At 28.5% G+C, this 20,684-nt stretch overlaps 1 long non-coding RNA gene across 1 annotated transcript; it reads left to right on the forward strand.

The window, feature by feature from the left end:
• The first annotated feature begins 1,608 nt into the window (after positions 1-1,608).
• Positions 1,609-3,041, forward strand: LOC114123680 (uncharacterized). Its single transcript, XR_007606547.1, has 4 exons — positions 1,609-2,097; positions 2,225-2,383; positions 2,460-2,662; positions 2,728-3,041. It is a non-coding gene; the product is annotated as an uncharacterized LOC114123680 (long non-coding RNA).
• The last annotated feature ends 17,643 nt before the right edge of the window (positions 3,042-20,684 follow it).

The following is a 20,684-nucleotide window of genomic DNA, read 5'->3' on the forward strand; positions in this document are numbered from 1 at the left end:
CACTCACTTATATCGTGATTCGCTTTTCTACAATATTTACAGAATTTACTAGAATATTCGCGTTTAAATTCGGTCTTTGGACTTTTTCCATTATTCGGATTCTTGAAAGTAGCTAGTTTATGCTCGCTTGTTCTACATTCATTAGCATAATGACCAAATTTCTCACAACGATGGCATTTAATCGCGCTTTTATCTGTAGTGTTTTTTTTATCAAATTTATTATTTTTATAATTCGGTGTTTTGTTATACCCGTTTATGCTATTATAAAATTCTGTTGTTGTTTCCTCTTCCATTGCAATTAAAACGGCTTCTTCGAAACCTTGTATGTTACGCGCTTTTAATAATAAACCGATAGTTTGTGGGATACCCGCTATAAATACGCTTAGTGCGTGAGCTCGCACTGTTTGCGCTGTTATTTCTGATTCCGGTGCGTCCCTACCTACCGTTAACGCGTTCATTAATTCATGGGCTGTTTTTTCAATTCTAATAGAAAAATCTTTAACTGATTCCTTTGCGTTCTGACACATTTGACTTAATTGTACTTGTAAGTAAGACACTGAATGTGCCGACCCAAAAATGGTTTTAAATAATTTTTTTAATTCATCCCAGGTAGTAATTTTTTTATATCTCACGGCCGATAATGCTTTACCCGTTAATTGTGCTAGTATCGCTTCTAATATATTAGGTTTAATAGCATCGGAAATATTATTAAAAATGAACTCGCATTTAGCCACGAAAGAAACTAAATCGGACTCTGTTCCTCCCGAAAAAGCAGGAACCAATGCTGTTGCCCCTTGTAAATTTAATTTTTCTGGGTTAACCATTTTTATTTTAAATGTTTCCGGGTTATATGATACTACTTGCCAATTTGTGGTATCTCTGTCAGACATACAATATACTATAACAATATATTATTCAAATGACTTACAGAGCTTGCATCTTTAACCGTGGATCGTTTGAAAAGTTGACTTCCGTCCTTCTGGAATTTGATTTCTGTTCTCCCTGGACTAGACCGCTTGATTGAATTCTTTCTGTTCTCCTTCCTGTAGTGAACGTGGTTTCGTCGGTGGGTCTCAAAGTACTTATTTTTGATTTGACTCAAAAATTTTCGTTTGATGAAGTATGACCCCACACCTGACAAAAAATGTTATGTAGTAACCAGTGATGGTTACTGCACGCTTCTTTTACGACGAATGCACTTTCCATCGTAGGTTGGAGAGATGAGGTATATAAGTTAACAATAGAATAATAAGATAATTGATACGTTTATTAACTTGTTAAAAGAATAATGAAAAGGCTTTCGTTAGTGTAAGCACAAGTACTTAACTACCGGAGAGCAAGTGACAACACTGACTAAGTCTAACTGACTCTTAACCAACAGATGTTTCTGTTAAGGAGCAACTTACTATTTGTGTCAGATACTTAGTTGGTACTGGAAAAGATATAAATATTCATGAGAGTTTTTTAAAATTTACTGAAATTACTAGTTTAACGGGAAAAGATTTAGTTTCATCAATATTAAATGGTAATTTATAATACAATATTACAACAAGTATTTATTCTTATTTCTTCTAAACATAATTTTATCTAATTGTTGAAGGTCTCAACTCGTGAGGAATCAATTGTGATAATATTTGTGGACAGTGATATGATGGAGCATCTAATATGTCTGGGCACATTAAAGGAGTTCAAACCATAATAATTAGAACACAATACCCCAAAGCTTTATATGTCCACTGTGTGGCACACACTTTAAATTTAGCTGTATCTTCTGCTTGCAATATCCAACCAATTAGAAACTGCTAAGGGACAATTCAAAAAATATATTGTTTTTTCAATTTTCCTAAACGTCAAAATGTAATTTTAACAACAATTGATGAAAGTGATTTGGAACCAAAAATCAAAACTTTAAAACGTTTATGTGCCACACGGTGGGTCCAACGATACGATGCAATAAATGATTTTGTAGAACTATTTCCATATGTAGTCATCTCGTTAGAAAATATAACTGAGTGGTCTGATTCATCTTCTGTGGATGCTAAGTTATTGTTGAAGTCAATGGATTCCTTATTTTTAATATCTTTACAAATCATAAAAGTAAATACTGATATGTGTTTAGAATTAGTTATACATATAAATTGCCATAATGATATTAAATACATTTATGTTATTATTATTATTTTTTTTTCATTTAAATTTATTAAAGTATTTATTTTTATTTTAGGTTTTATTCTCATATGGACAACCTTTATGTAAACAACTTCAACAGATAGAAATTGATTTAAGAGAAGCTGTTGGAACTGCTGGTGATAATGTCAATGCTCTTAAATCTCTGAGAAATAACATAGATGTTGAATTTCATAAGATGTTTGTAAAAGCAAATGTAACTAATAATTATTAAATTAATTCAATTTTATTTTTACTCTCACTTATATTAACATACATTAAAATTATATCAGAAAATGGCTGATTTTTTGGATGTAACGATTTCAATTAATCGTCTGAATAAGAAACAGTAAAATCGAGCTAAATCCTTTAACATATGATAAACAAGAACTTGACCCAGAAACATATTTTCGAATAACTATATGTATTCCATTTATTGATGCTTTCATAAGCCAATTGGAAGACAGGTTTTTAGAACATAGAAATATTTTTAATGGTTAGAACATAATATCATTGTTTGTTTATTACTATATTAAATAAATATACTATTTTATGTTTAAGGTTTTCAGTGTTTATTTTCATATGAGTTAGATGATCCACCAGTTGAATTAAATGAGCTATTGAAATTTTATTTCCCTGACATTGATATTGATACAGTCAGAGCAGAGTTAAAAACGTGGAATGTTAAACTCAAACGATTAAATGTACAACCAAAGAACCAAAGACTGGATTGGATGCATTAAAATACTGTAATGAACTTATTTATCATAATTTGACAAAATTATTTTAAATATTTTGTACACGTGTACACTGCTACACCTGAAAGGATGTTTTCATGTTTGAAAAGACTAAAGACCTACTTAAGGAACACCATGAAAGAGTTAATATTATATCCATATGTAAACAATATGAATAAATTAACTTTATTGTTATTAGTTGCCTACATACTTATTTTGTATGAGTTATTTCATAACGCATTTGTTTGCTTTAGGAATGACTAAATAGACTAGCTTTAATGGCAGTGCCCAGGAATATACCTATCAGCGCTGAAGAAGTAATGGCTAAATTAACTAAAAAAAAAAAGGAAACTTTATTTTATATTATAATTGATAGGAAAATTGTAGAATTTTGTAATAAACTGTATTAAATATATTAATATAACATGTATTATTATTTATTATTTTAATGTGTAGATTTAAAAATTGTCCTTCCATGATAATTTGTTGTAACTGATCCCCCCCCATACAAAAGTTATGTATACGCCACTGGTTTATAGACGTTTAATATTAATAGATGCAAGGAGACTGTGCTACACTTTCTACAGCAGTAGATGGGTGGTATAATTTAATTGAATTACCAGACATGGAGGTATATCAAATTTCTATCAGGAATAGAATGACAAGTGCTATTGAACCATTTGTTATGGGTTAAACTTATTTTTGTTTTAATTACTTGTCAATATTAATTATTAAACGACAACAGTTTAATATAAAATGTATTATTGTATTCAGAAACTACAGATACATTTTATTTTAAATTTAAATGCTTAAATACCTAGTTAAGTACATAGTATGGCATATGCCTAATACTTATTATTAATTATTGAAAAGACAACAATTATGTTTATAGGACAGAGATTGACTGAATACCATGAAAATATGGCTGAATCGTGGCTTTTAACTAATAAACCAGAATTTCTAGCTGGATTCATGGCGTTTAAAATAAAGGACCCAACCATATTTCCAGTAGCAATGTTCACCGAATCTGTTCTTAAAATGTACAAATCAAAGCCAGGACAATGGTGGAATATTATGAAATTTCGGACTTCAAAGTTCAAAGGGAGGAAAATTGCCATTAGAGTTTTGTTTATTTTTTTCTGACCTACTAAGTGTTCCACCCAGCTCAACTTCATTAGAGCGTATTTTTTCCACTTTTGGCGTAATTTGGAACAAACTAAGACATCGGTTGGGTCATGAAAAGGCAGCAAAATTAGTAAAAATTCATCGTTTTTTAAATTAAAAAAAATCTCAAGCAGAACTGAAAAAACTTGAAGAAAACTTTTTTAACTAAATATTACCAATAATAATTATAATATATTTGTTAATTGTTTATTTGTTAATCATTAATTGGATAAATTTTATTACGACTGTTCAGTATTTCAATTAATTAAGTAAAAACAATATAAATAATATTTTGTTTTTATATGTATAAGGTATACAGTCATTACTCATAAGACAATAATACATAAGTATAAACTAACTTACCTACCTATGTTGGTTTATTGTTATAAGTTATATTTTGTTTTTTTTTTTTTATTTTATAAAAGATTTGTATTTAAGTTATACAGGAAAGTTACCTAATAATAAATTTGTTAAATTTTCTATTGACTGTGTGATTTTTTTTAAATTTTATATTTTTTTTACAATTAAAAAAATATTAATTACAAATTTATCTGACCAAAATTTTATTGGAAAAATACATGATATAATGTAAATTTAGTTATACACAAAAAAGTTTTCAGTTAATCTCAGAAAATCAGGCCGGGTTTTTTCGAGGGTTTTTCAAAATATTGAGTGGGTTTTACCCAGAAAAGCAGCCCGGGGTTTTTCGTGCCAACCCTGGTTTTTAGGGTAAAAACTGATCTAAGAGATGCTTGTCTAGACATTAAAGCAAAGTTTGAGTTCAATAAGAAATAATTTAACGAAGGAGTATATCGACAGTTATATACGCAGAGGCAATAAGGAGAACGTGATAGTAGTATGGAACGGACACTCAGATAAAAACATTTTGAAAAGATTAGATTTAGACCATTATCCAATATTAAACATAACGTGCTATGATAAATATTTTAATAAAAACTTTTATATTCAATTTGAAAAACTAAACAATAGAGAAATAATTTTTGATATAGATATCAGAACATATAACAAATCAGGAAGACTTTTTAATTTAGTAGAGACCCATGATGTGATGTGTAAAAAGAAACACCATACTACGTATGCGCATGATCCGAAAATGGATTTCAAGTATACCAAGTGTATATTTGATTATGTGATACGGATAAATTGAATAAAGCATTTTTTAAAAAAAATATATAATATAAAACCATAACAATAGTTACATTAATGATTGAAAATACGAACGTAAAATTTCTTTTCAGAAATTCATAATTTTATAAATTATAATTCAACGTTAGAATTTGCACGTGTAACTTGTGCAGCACTATTTTTGGAAAAACTATATCAAGAAAGGAACCATTAGCGTTGGGAACATTGTTTTTTTTTCCAATGAAGTAGGCTGTACTGATTTCCTATTAGACGAATTTTATCAGTGATTTGGCCACAATTTTCAAGACCAGTAATACTATTGGTCCAAATTACATTTTTACTTAATATAATAAATGTAAAATAGTAGGTACAATACAGTCCGTATCATCTATAACGACGGTCAAGGAACTGTAAAATATACGTGGTTATAACCAGATGTTGTTATAACCAAATTTTATTTTTTTTTATCAATAATATGTTATTCACTCGAATTCTACTATTCTACTTGTACAATGAATTTTAAGCCACACAAGTATATTATTATAATTTTAATTTGATTTTACAAATACATATATATCATTTTATTATACTTAGAATTTAAAATATTGATTACATTATACATTTTTCTTTTAATAATATAATTTAAAATATAGTTTACATTATACATATTTTTATACAATTATTTTAAGAAGTCAATGATTTATAACTGTTTTGATTTATCATTTAATAGCATCTTTTGTGTAGTGAGTTTTAATGAATTAAAATTTTTATTCAAGTTAATATTATTTAGTAATAAAAAATGAACAATATTTTCTAATGATTTATACGCTTCGCATACAGTTAAATAATCTTTATCTTCATCAGTTACTTCCTCTTCTTCTTATTATTATTCTTAATTTGGTTTGCATATTGTACTCACTATGTCCCCGTCACTTAATATTCCTGTTGTAGCTACCGCAGTGTCTATATCTACAAACATTTTGAAGTTTGGGTAGTTAAAATTGTTTTCTTGAATGTTTAAAGAAGTAGAAGAACTTTGTACTGTAGTGAAAAATCCCGCATGAGAAAAACAATTTTTTATAGTTTTGTTGCGTGCCTATATCAGATTTAAATCCAGATGGTTATTTTGAACGAAAGTTAAACTCAATAACGAAATATGTCTTTATTGCATATAAATTAAATACATGTAACAAACAAAATAAGTGGTTGAGTGTCGTGAAAGTGCTCAGTTGTTGATAGCTTTGGTACATCTGCCGTTGCCGGTCTTCGAGCTCCCTTATATATTGTGGTGCGTCTCTTGTTTACGTCGAGTTGGCGCCTTCTGGGTGAAACCAGGTGTAGTTGTTGTTGCAAATTCGGACACGAATTTGAGAATGTGCAATAACATCAATAAAATGCATCATTAGTGCACTATAATTATTGGTGCGCTTACTATCCCGACACGTGTCATGGTCATAGTAGCATCCGCATTACCCTCGGCACGAGGCATGGTCATACTAACTTAGCCTTGAAATCTCGTAGATATCTTATAGATATCTCATAGCCCATAACACCTCCCCACAAAAAAAAGGTTTATGTCTGCAAGACAGAAATCTTTACAATTTTTCTTAAATGCACTCAGTTACACTTACAATTTCAGTTTTACATTGGTAACTTAATAATAATGTTAGTTATATCAAATTTAAATCAATTAAGAATACAATATAAAGTATGTTAGTATAGTATAAATTATTAATATATATATTTTTTTAATATTTAAATCTCCTTCACCTTGATTAATACAATTAAAATAATAAAATAAATTCGTGAACAATTAATTAATATTACATACGAATGTTACGTTCTACCCACATACCAAATTAAATAACTGAATAACTGAATCTACACATAGGATAAAATTAATATTAATATTTTAAAATGCTTTATTAAGTTTTCATATCGTTGTTTTTTTTTATGATAATATGATTAAATATATTATATTTGGTATATTATTCTACATCCATTCTCATAGATCATGAAATTGTTTTAGTATAGTTACTTTCTCTTCTTCCTCATACTCTACGTTTTTGCAGTTTAAATTTGTGCAAATTATAATTTTGATTTTAGTCTTACGAAATATGTATCGTAACATTGACCTTATTTTTTTACATTCTAACTCATCATTCATACCTAGTTTATTCATTACTATTTATTTAATTCTTTTTTTATTTCACAAACCTTTCTTAAATTTATTCATTAATACTATAATCTTATATTTAATTAATCATTTGCTTTGTCATTATAATACTGTTTTACATTATTTTTATGTATGGTAATTCCTCGTCGGCCACGTTGTATAACTATATTTTCATCTCCTATTACTTCAATTACTTCATATGGTCCTAACTATAGTGAATTAAGTTTGTTTTTATGTACGTTATTTTTTAAAAGTACTAAATCTTTCACGTGTATATTTACAAGATTTTTGTCATACCGCGCCTTACTTTTTACTTTGTGTTCAATTAACTTCTCTCTTGCTAGTAGTATACATTTGTATGTTCTGCGCACTTTTGACTGCGGAGATTGTAAAATTTTAAGGAGGATTTTTCCCCTCAAACTTTTTTTTTCTCCGCTGTACCAGTAAAAAATACTGATTTTAAAAAACCATAATGTATGTTCTGCGCACTTTTGACTGCGGAGATTTTTAAAATTTAAGGTATAGTTTCCCCCTTAAACCAATTATTTTTTCCCCTGTTTCACATAAAGTTTAAACAGTGTATACACACTTCAACATTATTTATTTCCCTTGTAAGTAAAACATTCAGGTTACACTGTAATTTCATTTTAATAAATTATAGATAAAAGCCGTTTTATTTAATTCATTCCAGTTCAAACAGTTCAGTTAATATTCAACCATCGTTCAATCAGGTTCTGTTATTTTTAATCAAGTTTAATTCAGTTAAGTTTTTTTTTATTTTTTTTTATAAAAAAATGAATTTTCAACAAATTAACAACAGTTTTTGTTCACTTGTTTCGTTAGTACGAAACAATACATATCCTATATATCCAGAATTTACTACATTTATATCAAGATTGAAAACATTCAATTTTTTTTTTTGATAAACTTATGATATATTTGTACTTTCTGGCATACAATTGATAGTAGAATCTAACTATGATAACAGTTTGTGGATTTAAAGTGAGATCCAAGTATGATGCTCATGGCCCATAGCGTCGAATTTATAATATTTTTTTAATAAGCATCAAGATATGGGCTTACTCTTATCATGGAAAATATCGAAACTAATAATAGAACTCTACCGAACATAAATAATATAATAGATTATTCTGTGATAATATTATGAACATATACTTTTTTTTCTTGTTTCAAATAGTTTCAGTGTATGCGGTGTAGTCATGATATTATAATATTTTTTTGTAAATTTAATACAATGCTACAAGTAGTTATATATTTAGATTTTTATTCTCTATTCAAAAAAATTAACAAAACTGAGGTATAATATGTATGCTCAATTTCAACATTTAAAAATGTTGAGCATCAATTTGTGTCTCTCATGGCAATGGAGGAAAGTCAACGCGTGGCCCTAATATGATGCTCATGGCAATAGAGGAAAGTTCACAAAAAAAACTCGTGGCAGTCAACTTAGTAAACTAACTTCTAAATAGATACCTACTTAAAATTAAAATAATTAAATTTAAAGATATGTATAAACTCAAAAATTCTAGATCATTTAACATTGAATAGGACATTAGGATCTAAACCACAATTATCATATTAAAATTAAAATAAGGTACCTACTTATTGAAAAATAACGTATATTGATTATATTATTCATTTTAGGTAAGTACTTGATTTTTTTAAAATTTTAAATTAATATCATTTGACACCATCAGGTGGGTCTTAATTTCTAACTTAAGATGTACATGTAATTGGCTATATTAATAATGAATAGCTAATTAATCCACAGCATGAAAAAAAAACATAAAAACGAGACAACATTAAAATTAGTTACCAGGTTAATTTCTAATAACCTTTTTGAACATAAAGTTGTTAATTTCTATATCATAATGGTCTACTGCTTCATTGCATTGGTAACAACTAACAACTATCTATTTAGTGAAGTGTGAAAAACTTACTATTACTGTTTAAATTTATTTGTTTAATAAATACATCCATTGATCCTTTATTTTTTTTAGTTCAAGTTCTTTTTTTTCTTTAATTTTTCGTTTCTGACAATCACTGAGTTGTTTGGGTTTGGTTGACATATTGAAAATTGACGTTTAATATTTAAATTAAGGAGAATCCAAATAAGTTACAACAAATGCGCATTTACAAATAAAAAAACTTACGTATCAATTATCACACTTTCAAAGTTTCAAAATAAGAAAATATGAACATTGGCCGACAGGCGCTGGACGCATATTAGTTGTTTGTTACAATAATATTTTAAATTAAATAAGATAAAGATTATTTTTTGCTTTAAAACGTCTGCACGCTATCAGCTCCTACCACACAGAGTGACACACCATAATAATAATTATTGTCTTTGGTCATTATCGTTTTATCCATTATAAAAATACATTTGTTTTGTCATGATTTTATTATGTATACATAAAACAAGTTAAACACTCGCACAAGCAATCTCACGAATATACATTCCCATTGTAGTAACCAGTGATAGTTACTGCACGCTTCTTTTACGACGAATTCACATTCCGTCGTAGGTTGGAGAGTTGAGGTATATATAAGTTAACAATAAATTAATAAGACAATTGATACGTTTATTAACTTATAAAACAATAATGAAAAGGCTTTCGTTAGCGTAAGCACAAGTACTTAGCTACCGGAGAGCAAGTGACAACACTAACTTGGTCTAACTAACTCTTAACTAACTCTGATTAAATCTATGATGAGGACTCATATTTATATGGAACATGCCGTGATGGAGAATCGGATGATCACGTCTATGAAGTGGCGTGATGTGTCTAATCCAATCAGGAAACGGCATTAGTGGTCCGACTCGGTGGCGTGATATAGTTATAAGCCACTGGACTTCGGAACTACGTTTTTATACTAAAAACGTCGGTTTACTACACCATCATTGTATTTCTTATTTCATAATATTTGTTATCGCTAAAATAACGATCTATTTTTGTTTGATAGTAAACTCCTATTACCAAAAATATACAAACATAATATTATATAAAATAGTTCTGTACTTTTGTGATATTATTATATAGAATATAGATTCATCAACTGTGCCTATAAGCCAATTATTAATCAATTAATTTATCATGATACATGATATAATAAATTAAAATTTTAGGTACTAATTAGTAATAAGTACCTATAAATAAATTTCAAAATATTATCGTTAGTTATGATTTATGAGATTTGAATCAGTGCCCCCAAGTTTATTTTGTAGGTCCTTATAAACAGTGCCCCCCGGTAATTGTGGCCCTGTATATGTATATACTTATAATAATCGTAATAATGTGGTATTAAAAAAAATCGTAGACGTATGTATTTATCGTATAAGAGAAAGCAATAGCTTTAATTTTCAAAATTCAAATTAAAAAATCAAAAAATAACTTGAAAAAAATGTAATAAATTTAAAGCGTTCGGGCGGCCGTGTATATCAAATCGCCGCCGTAGGATCCATTATATGTTTTATGAAGTAAAATTATAATTGACATTAGTTACAATGAATACAACAATAAGTATTTGAGTTGACATTTCTACAATTTTAATTTTTTTTTTTTATTTTATTATTGTTCATAATGGTAAAATAAATACTAAATAACTACAAACACTTATAAGGAAATGTGACATTTATTTATTGTATTTCAAATATTTGAAATTTGAATTCAGAATAACTTTGAAATGCAAAAGAATTACACGATAGAATAGAAATTAAGTGTTTGAGGTGGGTCTAGCAATCAGTCATCATCTAAAGTAAATCATTGTAATATGTACTTTTAAATACCTACATCATCATTTACATAATACATTTTAAAATAATGTAATAATACATCATGTGCATGATTAAAGGCATTTTTTCCATACACGTTTTTCAATTTTAATTAAAAAATTGTTTTGAAATTTTAAAAATACATAAGGTTTATATCACACATGATAAATACAAGAACAGGGTAGGTAAATATTTAACCCATCTTTGAAATCCTTTATTGTATCAATATTTTACATAATTGACCAGTGTCAAGTATTCGTTATATACACTCAGAAAAAAATATTATACCTACTACATTTAATGAAAAACACCTATTGAATTAAAGAAAAACGGGTATGATTTCGAGCCTATGAAGTTCTGTAATACATTTGAAAAAAGTTTTTCCATTAAATCAATGTTATTTAATTTCATAAAAATACGTATAAATATATTAAATTTAAAGATAGTCCTACTTAAAATGATAATGTTGAATCTTCAAAGTAAGAAATAATAATAATCAATTCAAATCCGTAGTGTCTTAAATCAATGACATAATTTCCAATGATTTATGAAAAAAATGCTGTACATTTAATAGAAGAAATTATTAATTTAAAGAAACCTTTTATTAATTTTAATATATTTTCTAGTTAAATCAATATTACCTTTCTTTAAACTAAAAACTCTAGTGTTGAATGGACGACATTCTGTGTCAAATCAAGTCAATTAACGGTATTGAATATGAATAACTATTGCATCAATATAATATATTAATATTAATATTATGCAATAAATATAAAGGAATTATGATTTTAAATCAAAGAAATAAAGGAATACAAAATCAAATAAAAATGATTACATTATAATAAATAATAAAATGCATATATTATTTCTGTTGTGGCATAACAAAACATCATTACATTCCAATTAGTACAATCAGTGAATATAATATGATATACAATGTTTAATTACAATTAGAAATAAAAAAAAAATAAAATGCTTATAACACATTTACTATAATACAAATTATGAATAGAATCTTTGCAGGTTTTTAAATAATAACATACCTACACAATTTAAATTCTAAAAATCATAAGCTATTTGACAAAATTAACAAATATTAAAGAAATTTACAATATAGGTAATATTAATGAGACTTAGTATAATATTTAATAGGATTTAAACTGTTTTAAAAATGTTTTAATCTGATAAAATAAGTATCTGTATTATTTTGTATACTATATAAATGGATAGGAGGTCCTTTAAAATCATTTATGTTTTTTAATTCATATTCATTTTTAATTATTTTATTTATTTTGTAAGAAGCCAAATGATTTACATAACAAATAATATCCATTTTTTGACAAAATATAAAAACCATGTTTTCATCTAAACATATAATTTTTTTAACAAATATACAGTCAATTCACTTTCATATGTTATAAGAACATTATTGCATGAGTATTTAGTATTAAAATAGGTACATAAGTTTATTGCAGCATAATACATTTTGTAACAAATGCTTGTACTCATTAAGACATAATACATTTATTTGATTAAAATGTTCATAAGTGATGATGGGAGATCCATCATCTATTAGCTTATAATTGGTAAAATTATTTATATTAAAATGAAGAAGAAATTCAGGAAAATGTATAGAAAATTGTATGCCTAGTGAAATTGGTACGTTTATCCGTGAATTTGTATTTTTAGTGTAAGATTTTAATTGTTTATGTTTGGATTCAAAATTGTAAGACCAAATAAATTTTAATGGACCAGACTTTTTAATTATGCTACAGTAATGAGTAAGAAAGTGGTGTTTGGGTTTTAGATTGTCATTGAAATATTGAATAGTTCTACATATTTTAAGTTATGATACTCTATACACTTTTGTAATTTAAATAAAACTTGAATGTCAAATGTAGATAACAACAGTAAATCTATAATTTGTATTAAATTTAATAAAAACTTCCAAATTTGATCATTCTCAGGGACTAAGTCACTAACTAGTAATGGGAAAAAGTGTACAAATGTTTGCATTTCCCTAGCTGATATTTTGATATGCATATTATCTGAATTTAGTATTTTTAAAGGTGGAGATATGTTACCTATTTCACTCTCCCCATACTGAAAATGTTGTTTACGGTTATTTAAAGTTTCTAAATTGAAGTAACCTGATTTTATCAAATTTAAAATAATATGGCACATATCATAAACACAAACGCCTTCAAATATATCATGCATTAAATCTACTGAAAAAATTTGAACAACATGAAATGAATTAACTAAATTAAAAACAGAATTTTCATGAACACCCGTTTGCTTGTAATCATTTTTTATGACATCTTCTTCATAATTACGCTTATTGCGTAGAGAATTAACAACTTCAGTAGCAAAAATATTTGTATTAATTTTATTAGAATGACAAAATCGACAAAAGAAAGTAGCAGAAAACGATCTGGAGAAACCCAAAACACTATTAACGCCCAAATTGTCCCCTACGATTAATCCTAATGAAAAATATAAATAGTATTTTTTCATTTCTTCCTGGCAATGTTAATTGAAGTCCATTACTTTCTAAATCATTTAGTTGTTCAATTAATTTAAAAAATGTCTTATCATTTCCTACAGCTTTAACATCTTTTGAATTGAAAAGTACAGCTATAAAAATATTTTGTAAGTTAGAACGTAAATAAAAAGGAGCTGAAGGAAAACAGTAATAAACCCCTAATATCGATGACGAATGAGATCCAAGAGGGTTGTTGATCTCGAAGTCATCAAAATATAAAAAATAAGGAATCACTATTTTATCAGAATACTGTGAAATTTTATGCTTCCATAACGATCCATTAAAAAAAAATTGTATAGTTTGTAACTGAATTTAAAGAACTGTGATTGGCTTTTAGATTCAGATAGTATATAGGTAAACGAGTCTAAAAAGCCCGGGACACAAATTTTTCCTTCCCCCCTAACGGCGTTGATAACGTTATCAATATGGCCGCCAAATTGTTGTGATGCGGTTCTACTTATTCTTATATAACATGGTTTTGTTTTTTGATACTTACCTATATTATTAGTGATAATTAATCAATAGAAAATTTTCTTTTTAATGGTTTATTTTACATCATCATTAAGCTCATAATATCAGGAATTTTTGTAACTTTTTAAAAAAATTTTGAATTTTATATTTATAGACGTTTTGCTAAAAAAACACGGAATCTGTTGTATATAGCTAAAAATATATTATAAACAATTTTGTTTATAAAAAAATTAACTTTCGAACAGTATATAAAACTTTTATTTTGTTCTTAACTGTCGCTGAAAATCTTCTAAAGCAATTTCGCTTAGCATAAATACACAGAGTCGTTCGGCTACAATGTCATTTCACTAATTACTAGGCGTAAGGCGCTATTTATCGCATTTGCTTAAAAGTTGATCTTTTGTAATTAGTTTAATTAAACATATGGTAGCGATATCACAGCAATGTTATCAAAAAAACAGAACACATTTTTCGTTTTTCCTAACAACGAAAACTGTATAATAAGGTACGTAATTTTTATTTATTTTACTTAGTTAAATTTTACATCTATTAGTACATCTGAATATGTTATGGAATTAACTTTTAACAAGTTAACTGTCACGAGCTTGCCGGCCTCCTAACATGGTAGGTTAATGTGGTGGCCATGGTATAAATAACTGTAATATGCATGTGTGTATTTATAGATAGGAGAGTATAATCGTAATTTTGAATATGGTTTTACAATTAGAAATACGTGAATAATAAATATTAAAATACAAATATTTAGTTGGCTGTCGGTGAATATTACTCGTTATACATTTAAAATTAAAATATAATATATATATTTTTTTAAATATTAGTTATATATTAGTCACTAGCTGGCTCCGTGCACTTCGTTGCCCGTTAAAAATGCCAATTCTATATAATATGATTCGAATTGTGATTAATTTGTTATTCAATATTCGGTTTAACGGTGTTTAAAACTTAGACATTTTCATTGACCGTTTTGATTCTCAAAAATCTTGTAAAACCACCACTTTAATATGCGAATTTTGTAAAATGCTTTCTTATTGCACACTAAATTTGTGGTACGATTTTACGAATGTACCGTGTAAATTGTAAGCATCGATCTATCATTGTTCAGGCTCTACGTTTATTAGTCAGTGAGTTACTAAAGTCATAATATTATAGTCATTCTGATTGCCGTTGCCGTGAGACTCTCTTATGATTATGCGAGCAGTATATTATCATGTAAGCAATCCACACTCGAACTCGAATTCCCGTCAGGCTTCGTAACAGCCCTTATAGACTCGCAGGCGCAAAAATCGTTCGTAAACCCGATAATAGCCCGCAAATACGGCAAATCACCCCCCCCCCACGGACCAACAAACAAAGTCCGGATGCCGGACGGTCACACTGCGACCATGTGGCACCACCGCATTCGAAGCTAGAATAGGAGCACTCGAGATTTTACGAATGTACCGTGTAAATTGTAAGCATCGATCTATCATTGTTCAGGCTCTACGTTTATTAGTCAGTGAGTTACTCAAGTCATAATATTACAGTCATTCTGCTTGCCGTTGCCGTGAGACTCTCTTATGATTATGCGAGCAGTATATTATCATGTAGGCAATCCACACGTGTTGGATTGCGGACCCCGCGAGATGTGTACGTAAGCTTATAATTTCTAACACTTAAGTTTCAAAGTTATATCATTTTTTTATTTTACTACGGTGGGTAAAATACAATAATGTGCCATCTCGTGGTTTTTATATTGTTGCCTGTTGGTAAAACAATAAAACTTGGTATAACTTGTTATGTTAGTTTATTGCTGTGAATTTGAAATTTACTGTAGACATTGACTTATTTTGTTAATTCTTATTTTTGTTGTTATGGTTTTAACAAAATATAACAACAGGTCTATAATTATTATATTCAATCATAATCAATAGTGACCTTAATATAGTTTTTTTATCACTGCAGTGATAGTTGTTGTTGTTTTTTTACATCCAGATTCCGAAGTTTTCTGGTGGATTTTCCTAAAGTTGTACTACATAAGCACTTTCTCTTGCGACCAATAGGAGCGAATCATCAGTGAAAAATGTTACAAAAATGGGGAAAATAAATAATAATAACAAAAAAGTTGTTACCATGGTTACCGAAAATAAAATAGTAATAATAATAATAGTAATAGTAGTCATCGGTATTTTTTATTTTTCATTGTATTTTTATTAATTTTCCGTGCAATTTTCTTAACTTTTTCTTACATAAGAACCTTCACCTGGCATTTACGACCCAAACAAAAAAAGAATGAGCGAAATCGGTCCAGGCGTTGTTGAGTTATGCGCTTACCAACACATTTTGCGATTCATTTTTATATATAAGATTATAAAGTATTTATCCCTTCGCCGAATCAATAATATACCTATTGTATTGATTACAATGCCGATTTGATTAGCTAATTTTGTTTAGGTCGTCGGCTACCGAAATGGCTTTATGTTTGTATCCATGCTATGACGCCGACGGGCTTAGAACAGTTATTTCCTAAAGGTTATAGAATCAATTCCTAATCATATTTTGGTATTAAATTCATGATAATTATAATAATATTTAATACCTGTGTAATACTAATTGAATACTTGTTTAAATTTAATATAGAATACTATTCTATATTATAAAATTACAGAATTATTAAACAAAAAAACTAAATTTTTTTCTGAATAATGATAAACTTGTTTTGGTTATATACATATTACATAACTATACAGATGTATTAATCTTACTTGATTTTTCAAACTTTTTAAATACTGGTTTTTCTTTTTTTTAATTTTTATTTTTTTCTATAAGACTGAACTGTATGATTTATAATAAAAATATATATTAAAAAGGTTAACTTCAGGTCTTAACATTTTTTATTCATTGCTATAAGTATCGGTATAGTGGAATACCTTATTCCATTATACTATGTCTTGGGTTTTATTATATAATTAATAGCATAAAAAAAACAAAGAAGCATGACTAAAATTTAACGTTATCTAACTAAGTAAATATTTAATTATTACATTGAAGGGTTTTAAGTATATTTTAGTTGTAAAGTTTGTTATAACATGTAATTTAACGTTTTATACTGTTGTATTATATGTATGAATATTTTATAAGAGATGTTAGTACGTAAGAAATAAGTTAAGAAAAACTATAGATAATAAGTAAAACAGTAAAATTCAATAAGTTAAGCAATAGTTAATTATTCACAGAAATAGGTTAAAATAACAATTGTGCAATTCGGTGCCAGTAAACTTTATATTACAGTTAGCATAGTAAGCAAGATATAATAATAAGAAATGTAAATAAATTTGTTTAATAATTTACTAATCGGGTTAAAATAACAATTACACAATAATCATAGTATCTATAATTGTAAATTTAACGTAGTAATAGAAAAATGTAGAACAATCGATAGTAATTCGATTGTAAGTGTAATATATAAGTGAGATGGCTAAGACAGCAAAGGGAGTCAGTGGTGGTGATCGTGTGACTCGATCACCATCGGACGTCGTGTTCAAACTTCAAATAAAGTATTTTGCGTTATTTTGTGTTTAACTTTATTTTGGTAAACGTCCGAGTAATCGGCGTATACGACAATACGTTCAATAATTAAACCAATAAAGAAAAAAATAATAATACAATAACCGTATTCCAGGCTGTAATTTTTTAATAATTAAATTGAAATGTTTTTATTACAATAGCACAATAAACATATTAAAGGAAACTTCACCATATCAAAAGATATTATCTTTCATCTCCCTCGAAGAAAGAAAAAAATTATGATAAAAAAGAGGAAACATGAATTGGTTGATGCTACGACTGATCCAATGGTGGCTTCGTTTGTATGGGACCTGTGTTTGTTATGCCAGAAACATTCAAAAGAGCACTTAATCATTCCGAAGTATGAATGGTTATTTGACAATGGTGAAGAATCTTGGAATTTTTGCTGAACATGGTCAGCTTCCCAGTGGTATAAGACATTTGAAGCAGTTAGACGATGGAAATGGTGTTTTACAAACACTAGTGGCCCATGCAGCAAAATATCACAAATCGTGTAAAAACAAATATGACACTCAAAAGGCGGAAAGAATATCTAGTGAAAAGAAACAGAAAGGTCGTCACCATCACTCAGACCAAACTCCATAGTCCATATACATCAAAATTAACAAGATCATCATTACTTTGTTCAGATTTGAAAAACGTGTGTCTCTTTTGTGATGAAGAAGGCAAAGACAATCTTGTGACTGCATCCACGCTGGGTATTGGCCCTACAATTCATAGTTATGCTGTACAATTATAAGATGAAAAAATGTTAAAGAAGTTGACGTCAACAGACTTGGTAGCATTAGAAGCCAAATACCACAAACTATGTTATACTCGTTTTCTTACACGTGCAAGGGCTGCTGAGCGTTCTCAAAGAGAAGATTACTATAATTCCGAAGAAGTTGTTTATGGAACAGTTATTATGGAGTTGGTTCAATATATGCAGGATTTGTACTCATTTAGTAGTATTTCTCCAGTGTTTAAACTGTCTTATCTTACAAATTAGTGTCCGAGCGCATGACTAACTTGGAAATACAAACTGAGAAAAAGAATATTAATAGAACACATCTCAATCTAGTACAAAATTCAATTCATGAAATTATTCCTAGAACCAATATTCACATATTTAAGACTAAAACAAGAAAAACGGATAAGGCGAAGTCTAAGATTGCTAACTTGCGCAAAGACTCTAATTTGTTCTGTAGATTGTATGTCGCATCTGAGGCTCAGGATGCAAATATTGATGATTTTTTTTCTCACGAAAACCAAATGTACCCACCATCTATTTCAGAAGATGGAAAACTCCGAAAACCAACCAATAAGTCTGATATTATTGAATGCATTCATTCAAAATGTAGCATTAGCTTTAATGACAGCCATCCCAATGTAACGGCCAAAATTTTTGATGGAGCAGCTGTAATACACATGCTTAATCCTGGTATTGCTACAACATTTTCCGGATACTATGAACTTATATTTAAGCCATATTTCACTAACCAACTGAAAAATAGTTCACGAATAGATATTGTATTTGACAGATATATTAGTAACAGTTTGAAGTCAGGCACCCGAGAAAGTAGAGGAAGTGGCATAAGTGTTAAAGTCTTAGATTCAACTGCAATCCCAAAAAAATTTAAGCAATTCCTATGTGTCAACGAAAACAAAACACAATTGTTCCAAGTGCTGGCTAAAAAAATGGTGGGAGACCTGCAATATCTGGGAAAAGATGTCGTCTGTACTTATGATGACCAAGTTCTCAAGTCAACCAATATGGATGTTTCAAGCATTTCTTCGACCTCACACGAAGAAGCAGATGGCCGCCTCCTGCTCCATGTTAAGCATGCAGTGAAAAGTGGACATACTCGCATCCTAATACGAACTGTGGATTCAGTTGTAGTGGTTATTTCAATATCACTGTTCCCACAATTACTAGGTATTGATGAATTATGGATTGAGTATGGTTGTGGGAAAAACAGGAAATTTATTCCAGTTCATGAGATTTGTGCTACACTCTCGCCTGAAATTTGTAGAAATTTGCTAGCTTTTCATTCTGTAACTGGTTGCGATACAGTTTCCACATTTTGTGGAATTGGCAAGAAAACATCTTGAAAGGTGTGGATGTCATTTCGTGAAATTGATTGTGTATGGCATCGGCTCTGTACAGGCACCACTGATATTGATGAAGAATGTCTTGATCTATTACAGCGTTTTGTTTTCTATTTTATGATAAAACATCAGATCTACAGGACATCAATGAGTGCAGACGAGTGTTGTTTACAAGAAAGAATCGAGCAATCGAAAATATTCCTCCTACAGCCGATGCTTTGAAACAACATATCAAACGAGCTGCTCTCCAAGCAAGAATTTGGAACAACAGCCTTGATCCGCAATACACAATACCTTCGCCAACCAACTGGGGTTGGATACAAACTTCAGATGGATATCAACCTGTGTGAACAACAATTTCAAAAGTGTCAAAACACTCTTCAGAACTTACTTTTTGTACTTGCCACAAGCGATGCACAAGTGAGAGATGTAAATGTGTCAAAATGGGAATACGATGTACCAAACTTTGTGTATGTGAAGGACAGTGCTCCGAAAGTGATTGGTGATCAAGTAAATATACTCAATATATACTCATATCATTTGGATATTATTACGTGCGTCAGCATGATATTATTTTATTTAGATATCTTAAATAAGTGTATTTTAAAATGTATGGATATTATGAACTTTAAAAATAAAACTGGAATAATAATTTACATTATTTGGTTTCTCATTCTTGTACTTAATGTTAAAAATTTATCTTTCAGTTATCCTTAAAAAAAAGCTATAAAATATTTAAATATACACCAAAACTTAAAATAATAAATTACATTTATTACTTAAAAACTTATAAAACTGCTCTACTGCTTT

The sequence above is a fragment of the Aphis gossypii genome, unplaced genomic scaffold (assembly GCF_020184175.1).
Source record: "Aphis gossypii isolate Hap1 unplaced genomic scaffold, ASM2018417v2 Contig00244, whole genome shotgun sequence".
NCBI classification, from domain to species: Eukaryota; Metazoa; Arthropoda; class Insecta; order Hemiptera; family Aphididae; genus Aphis; species Aphis gossypii.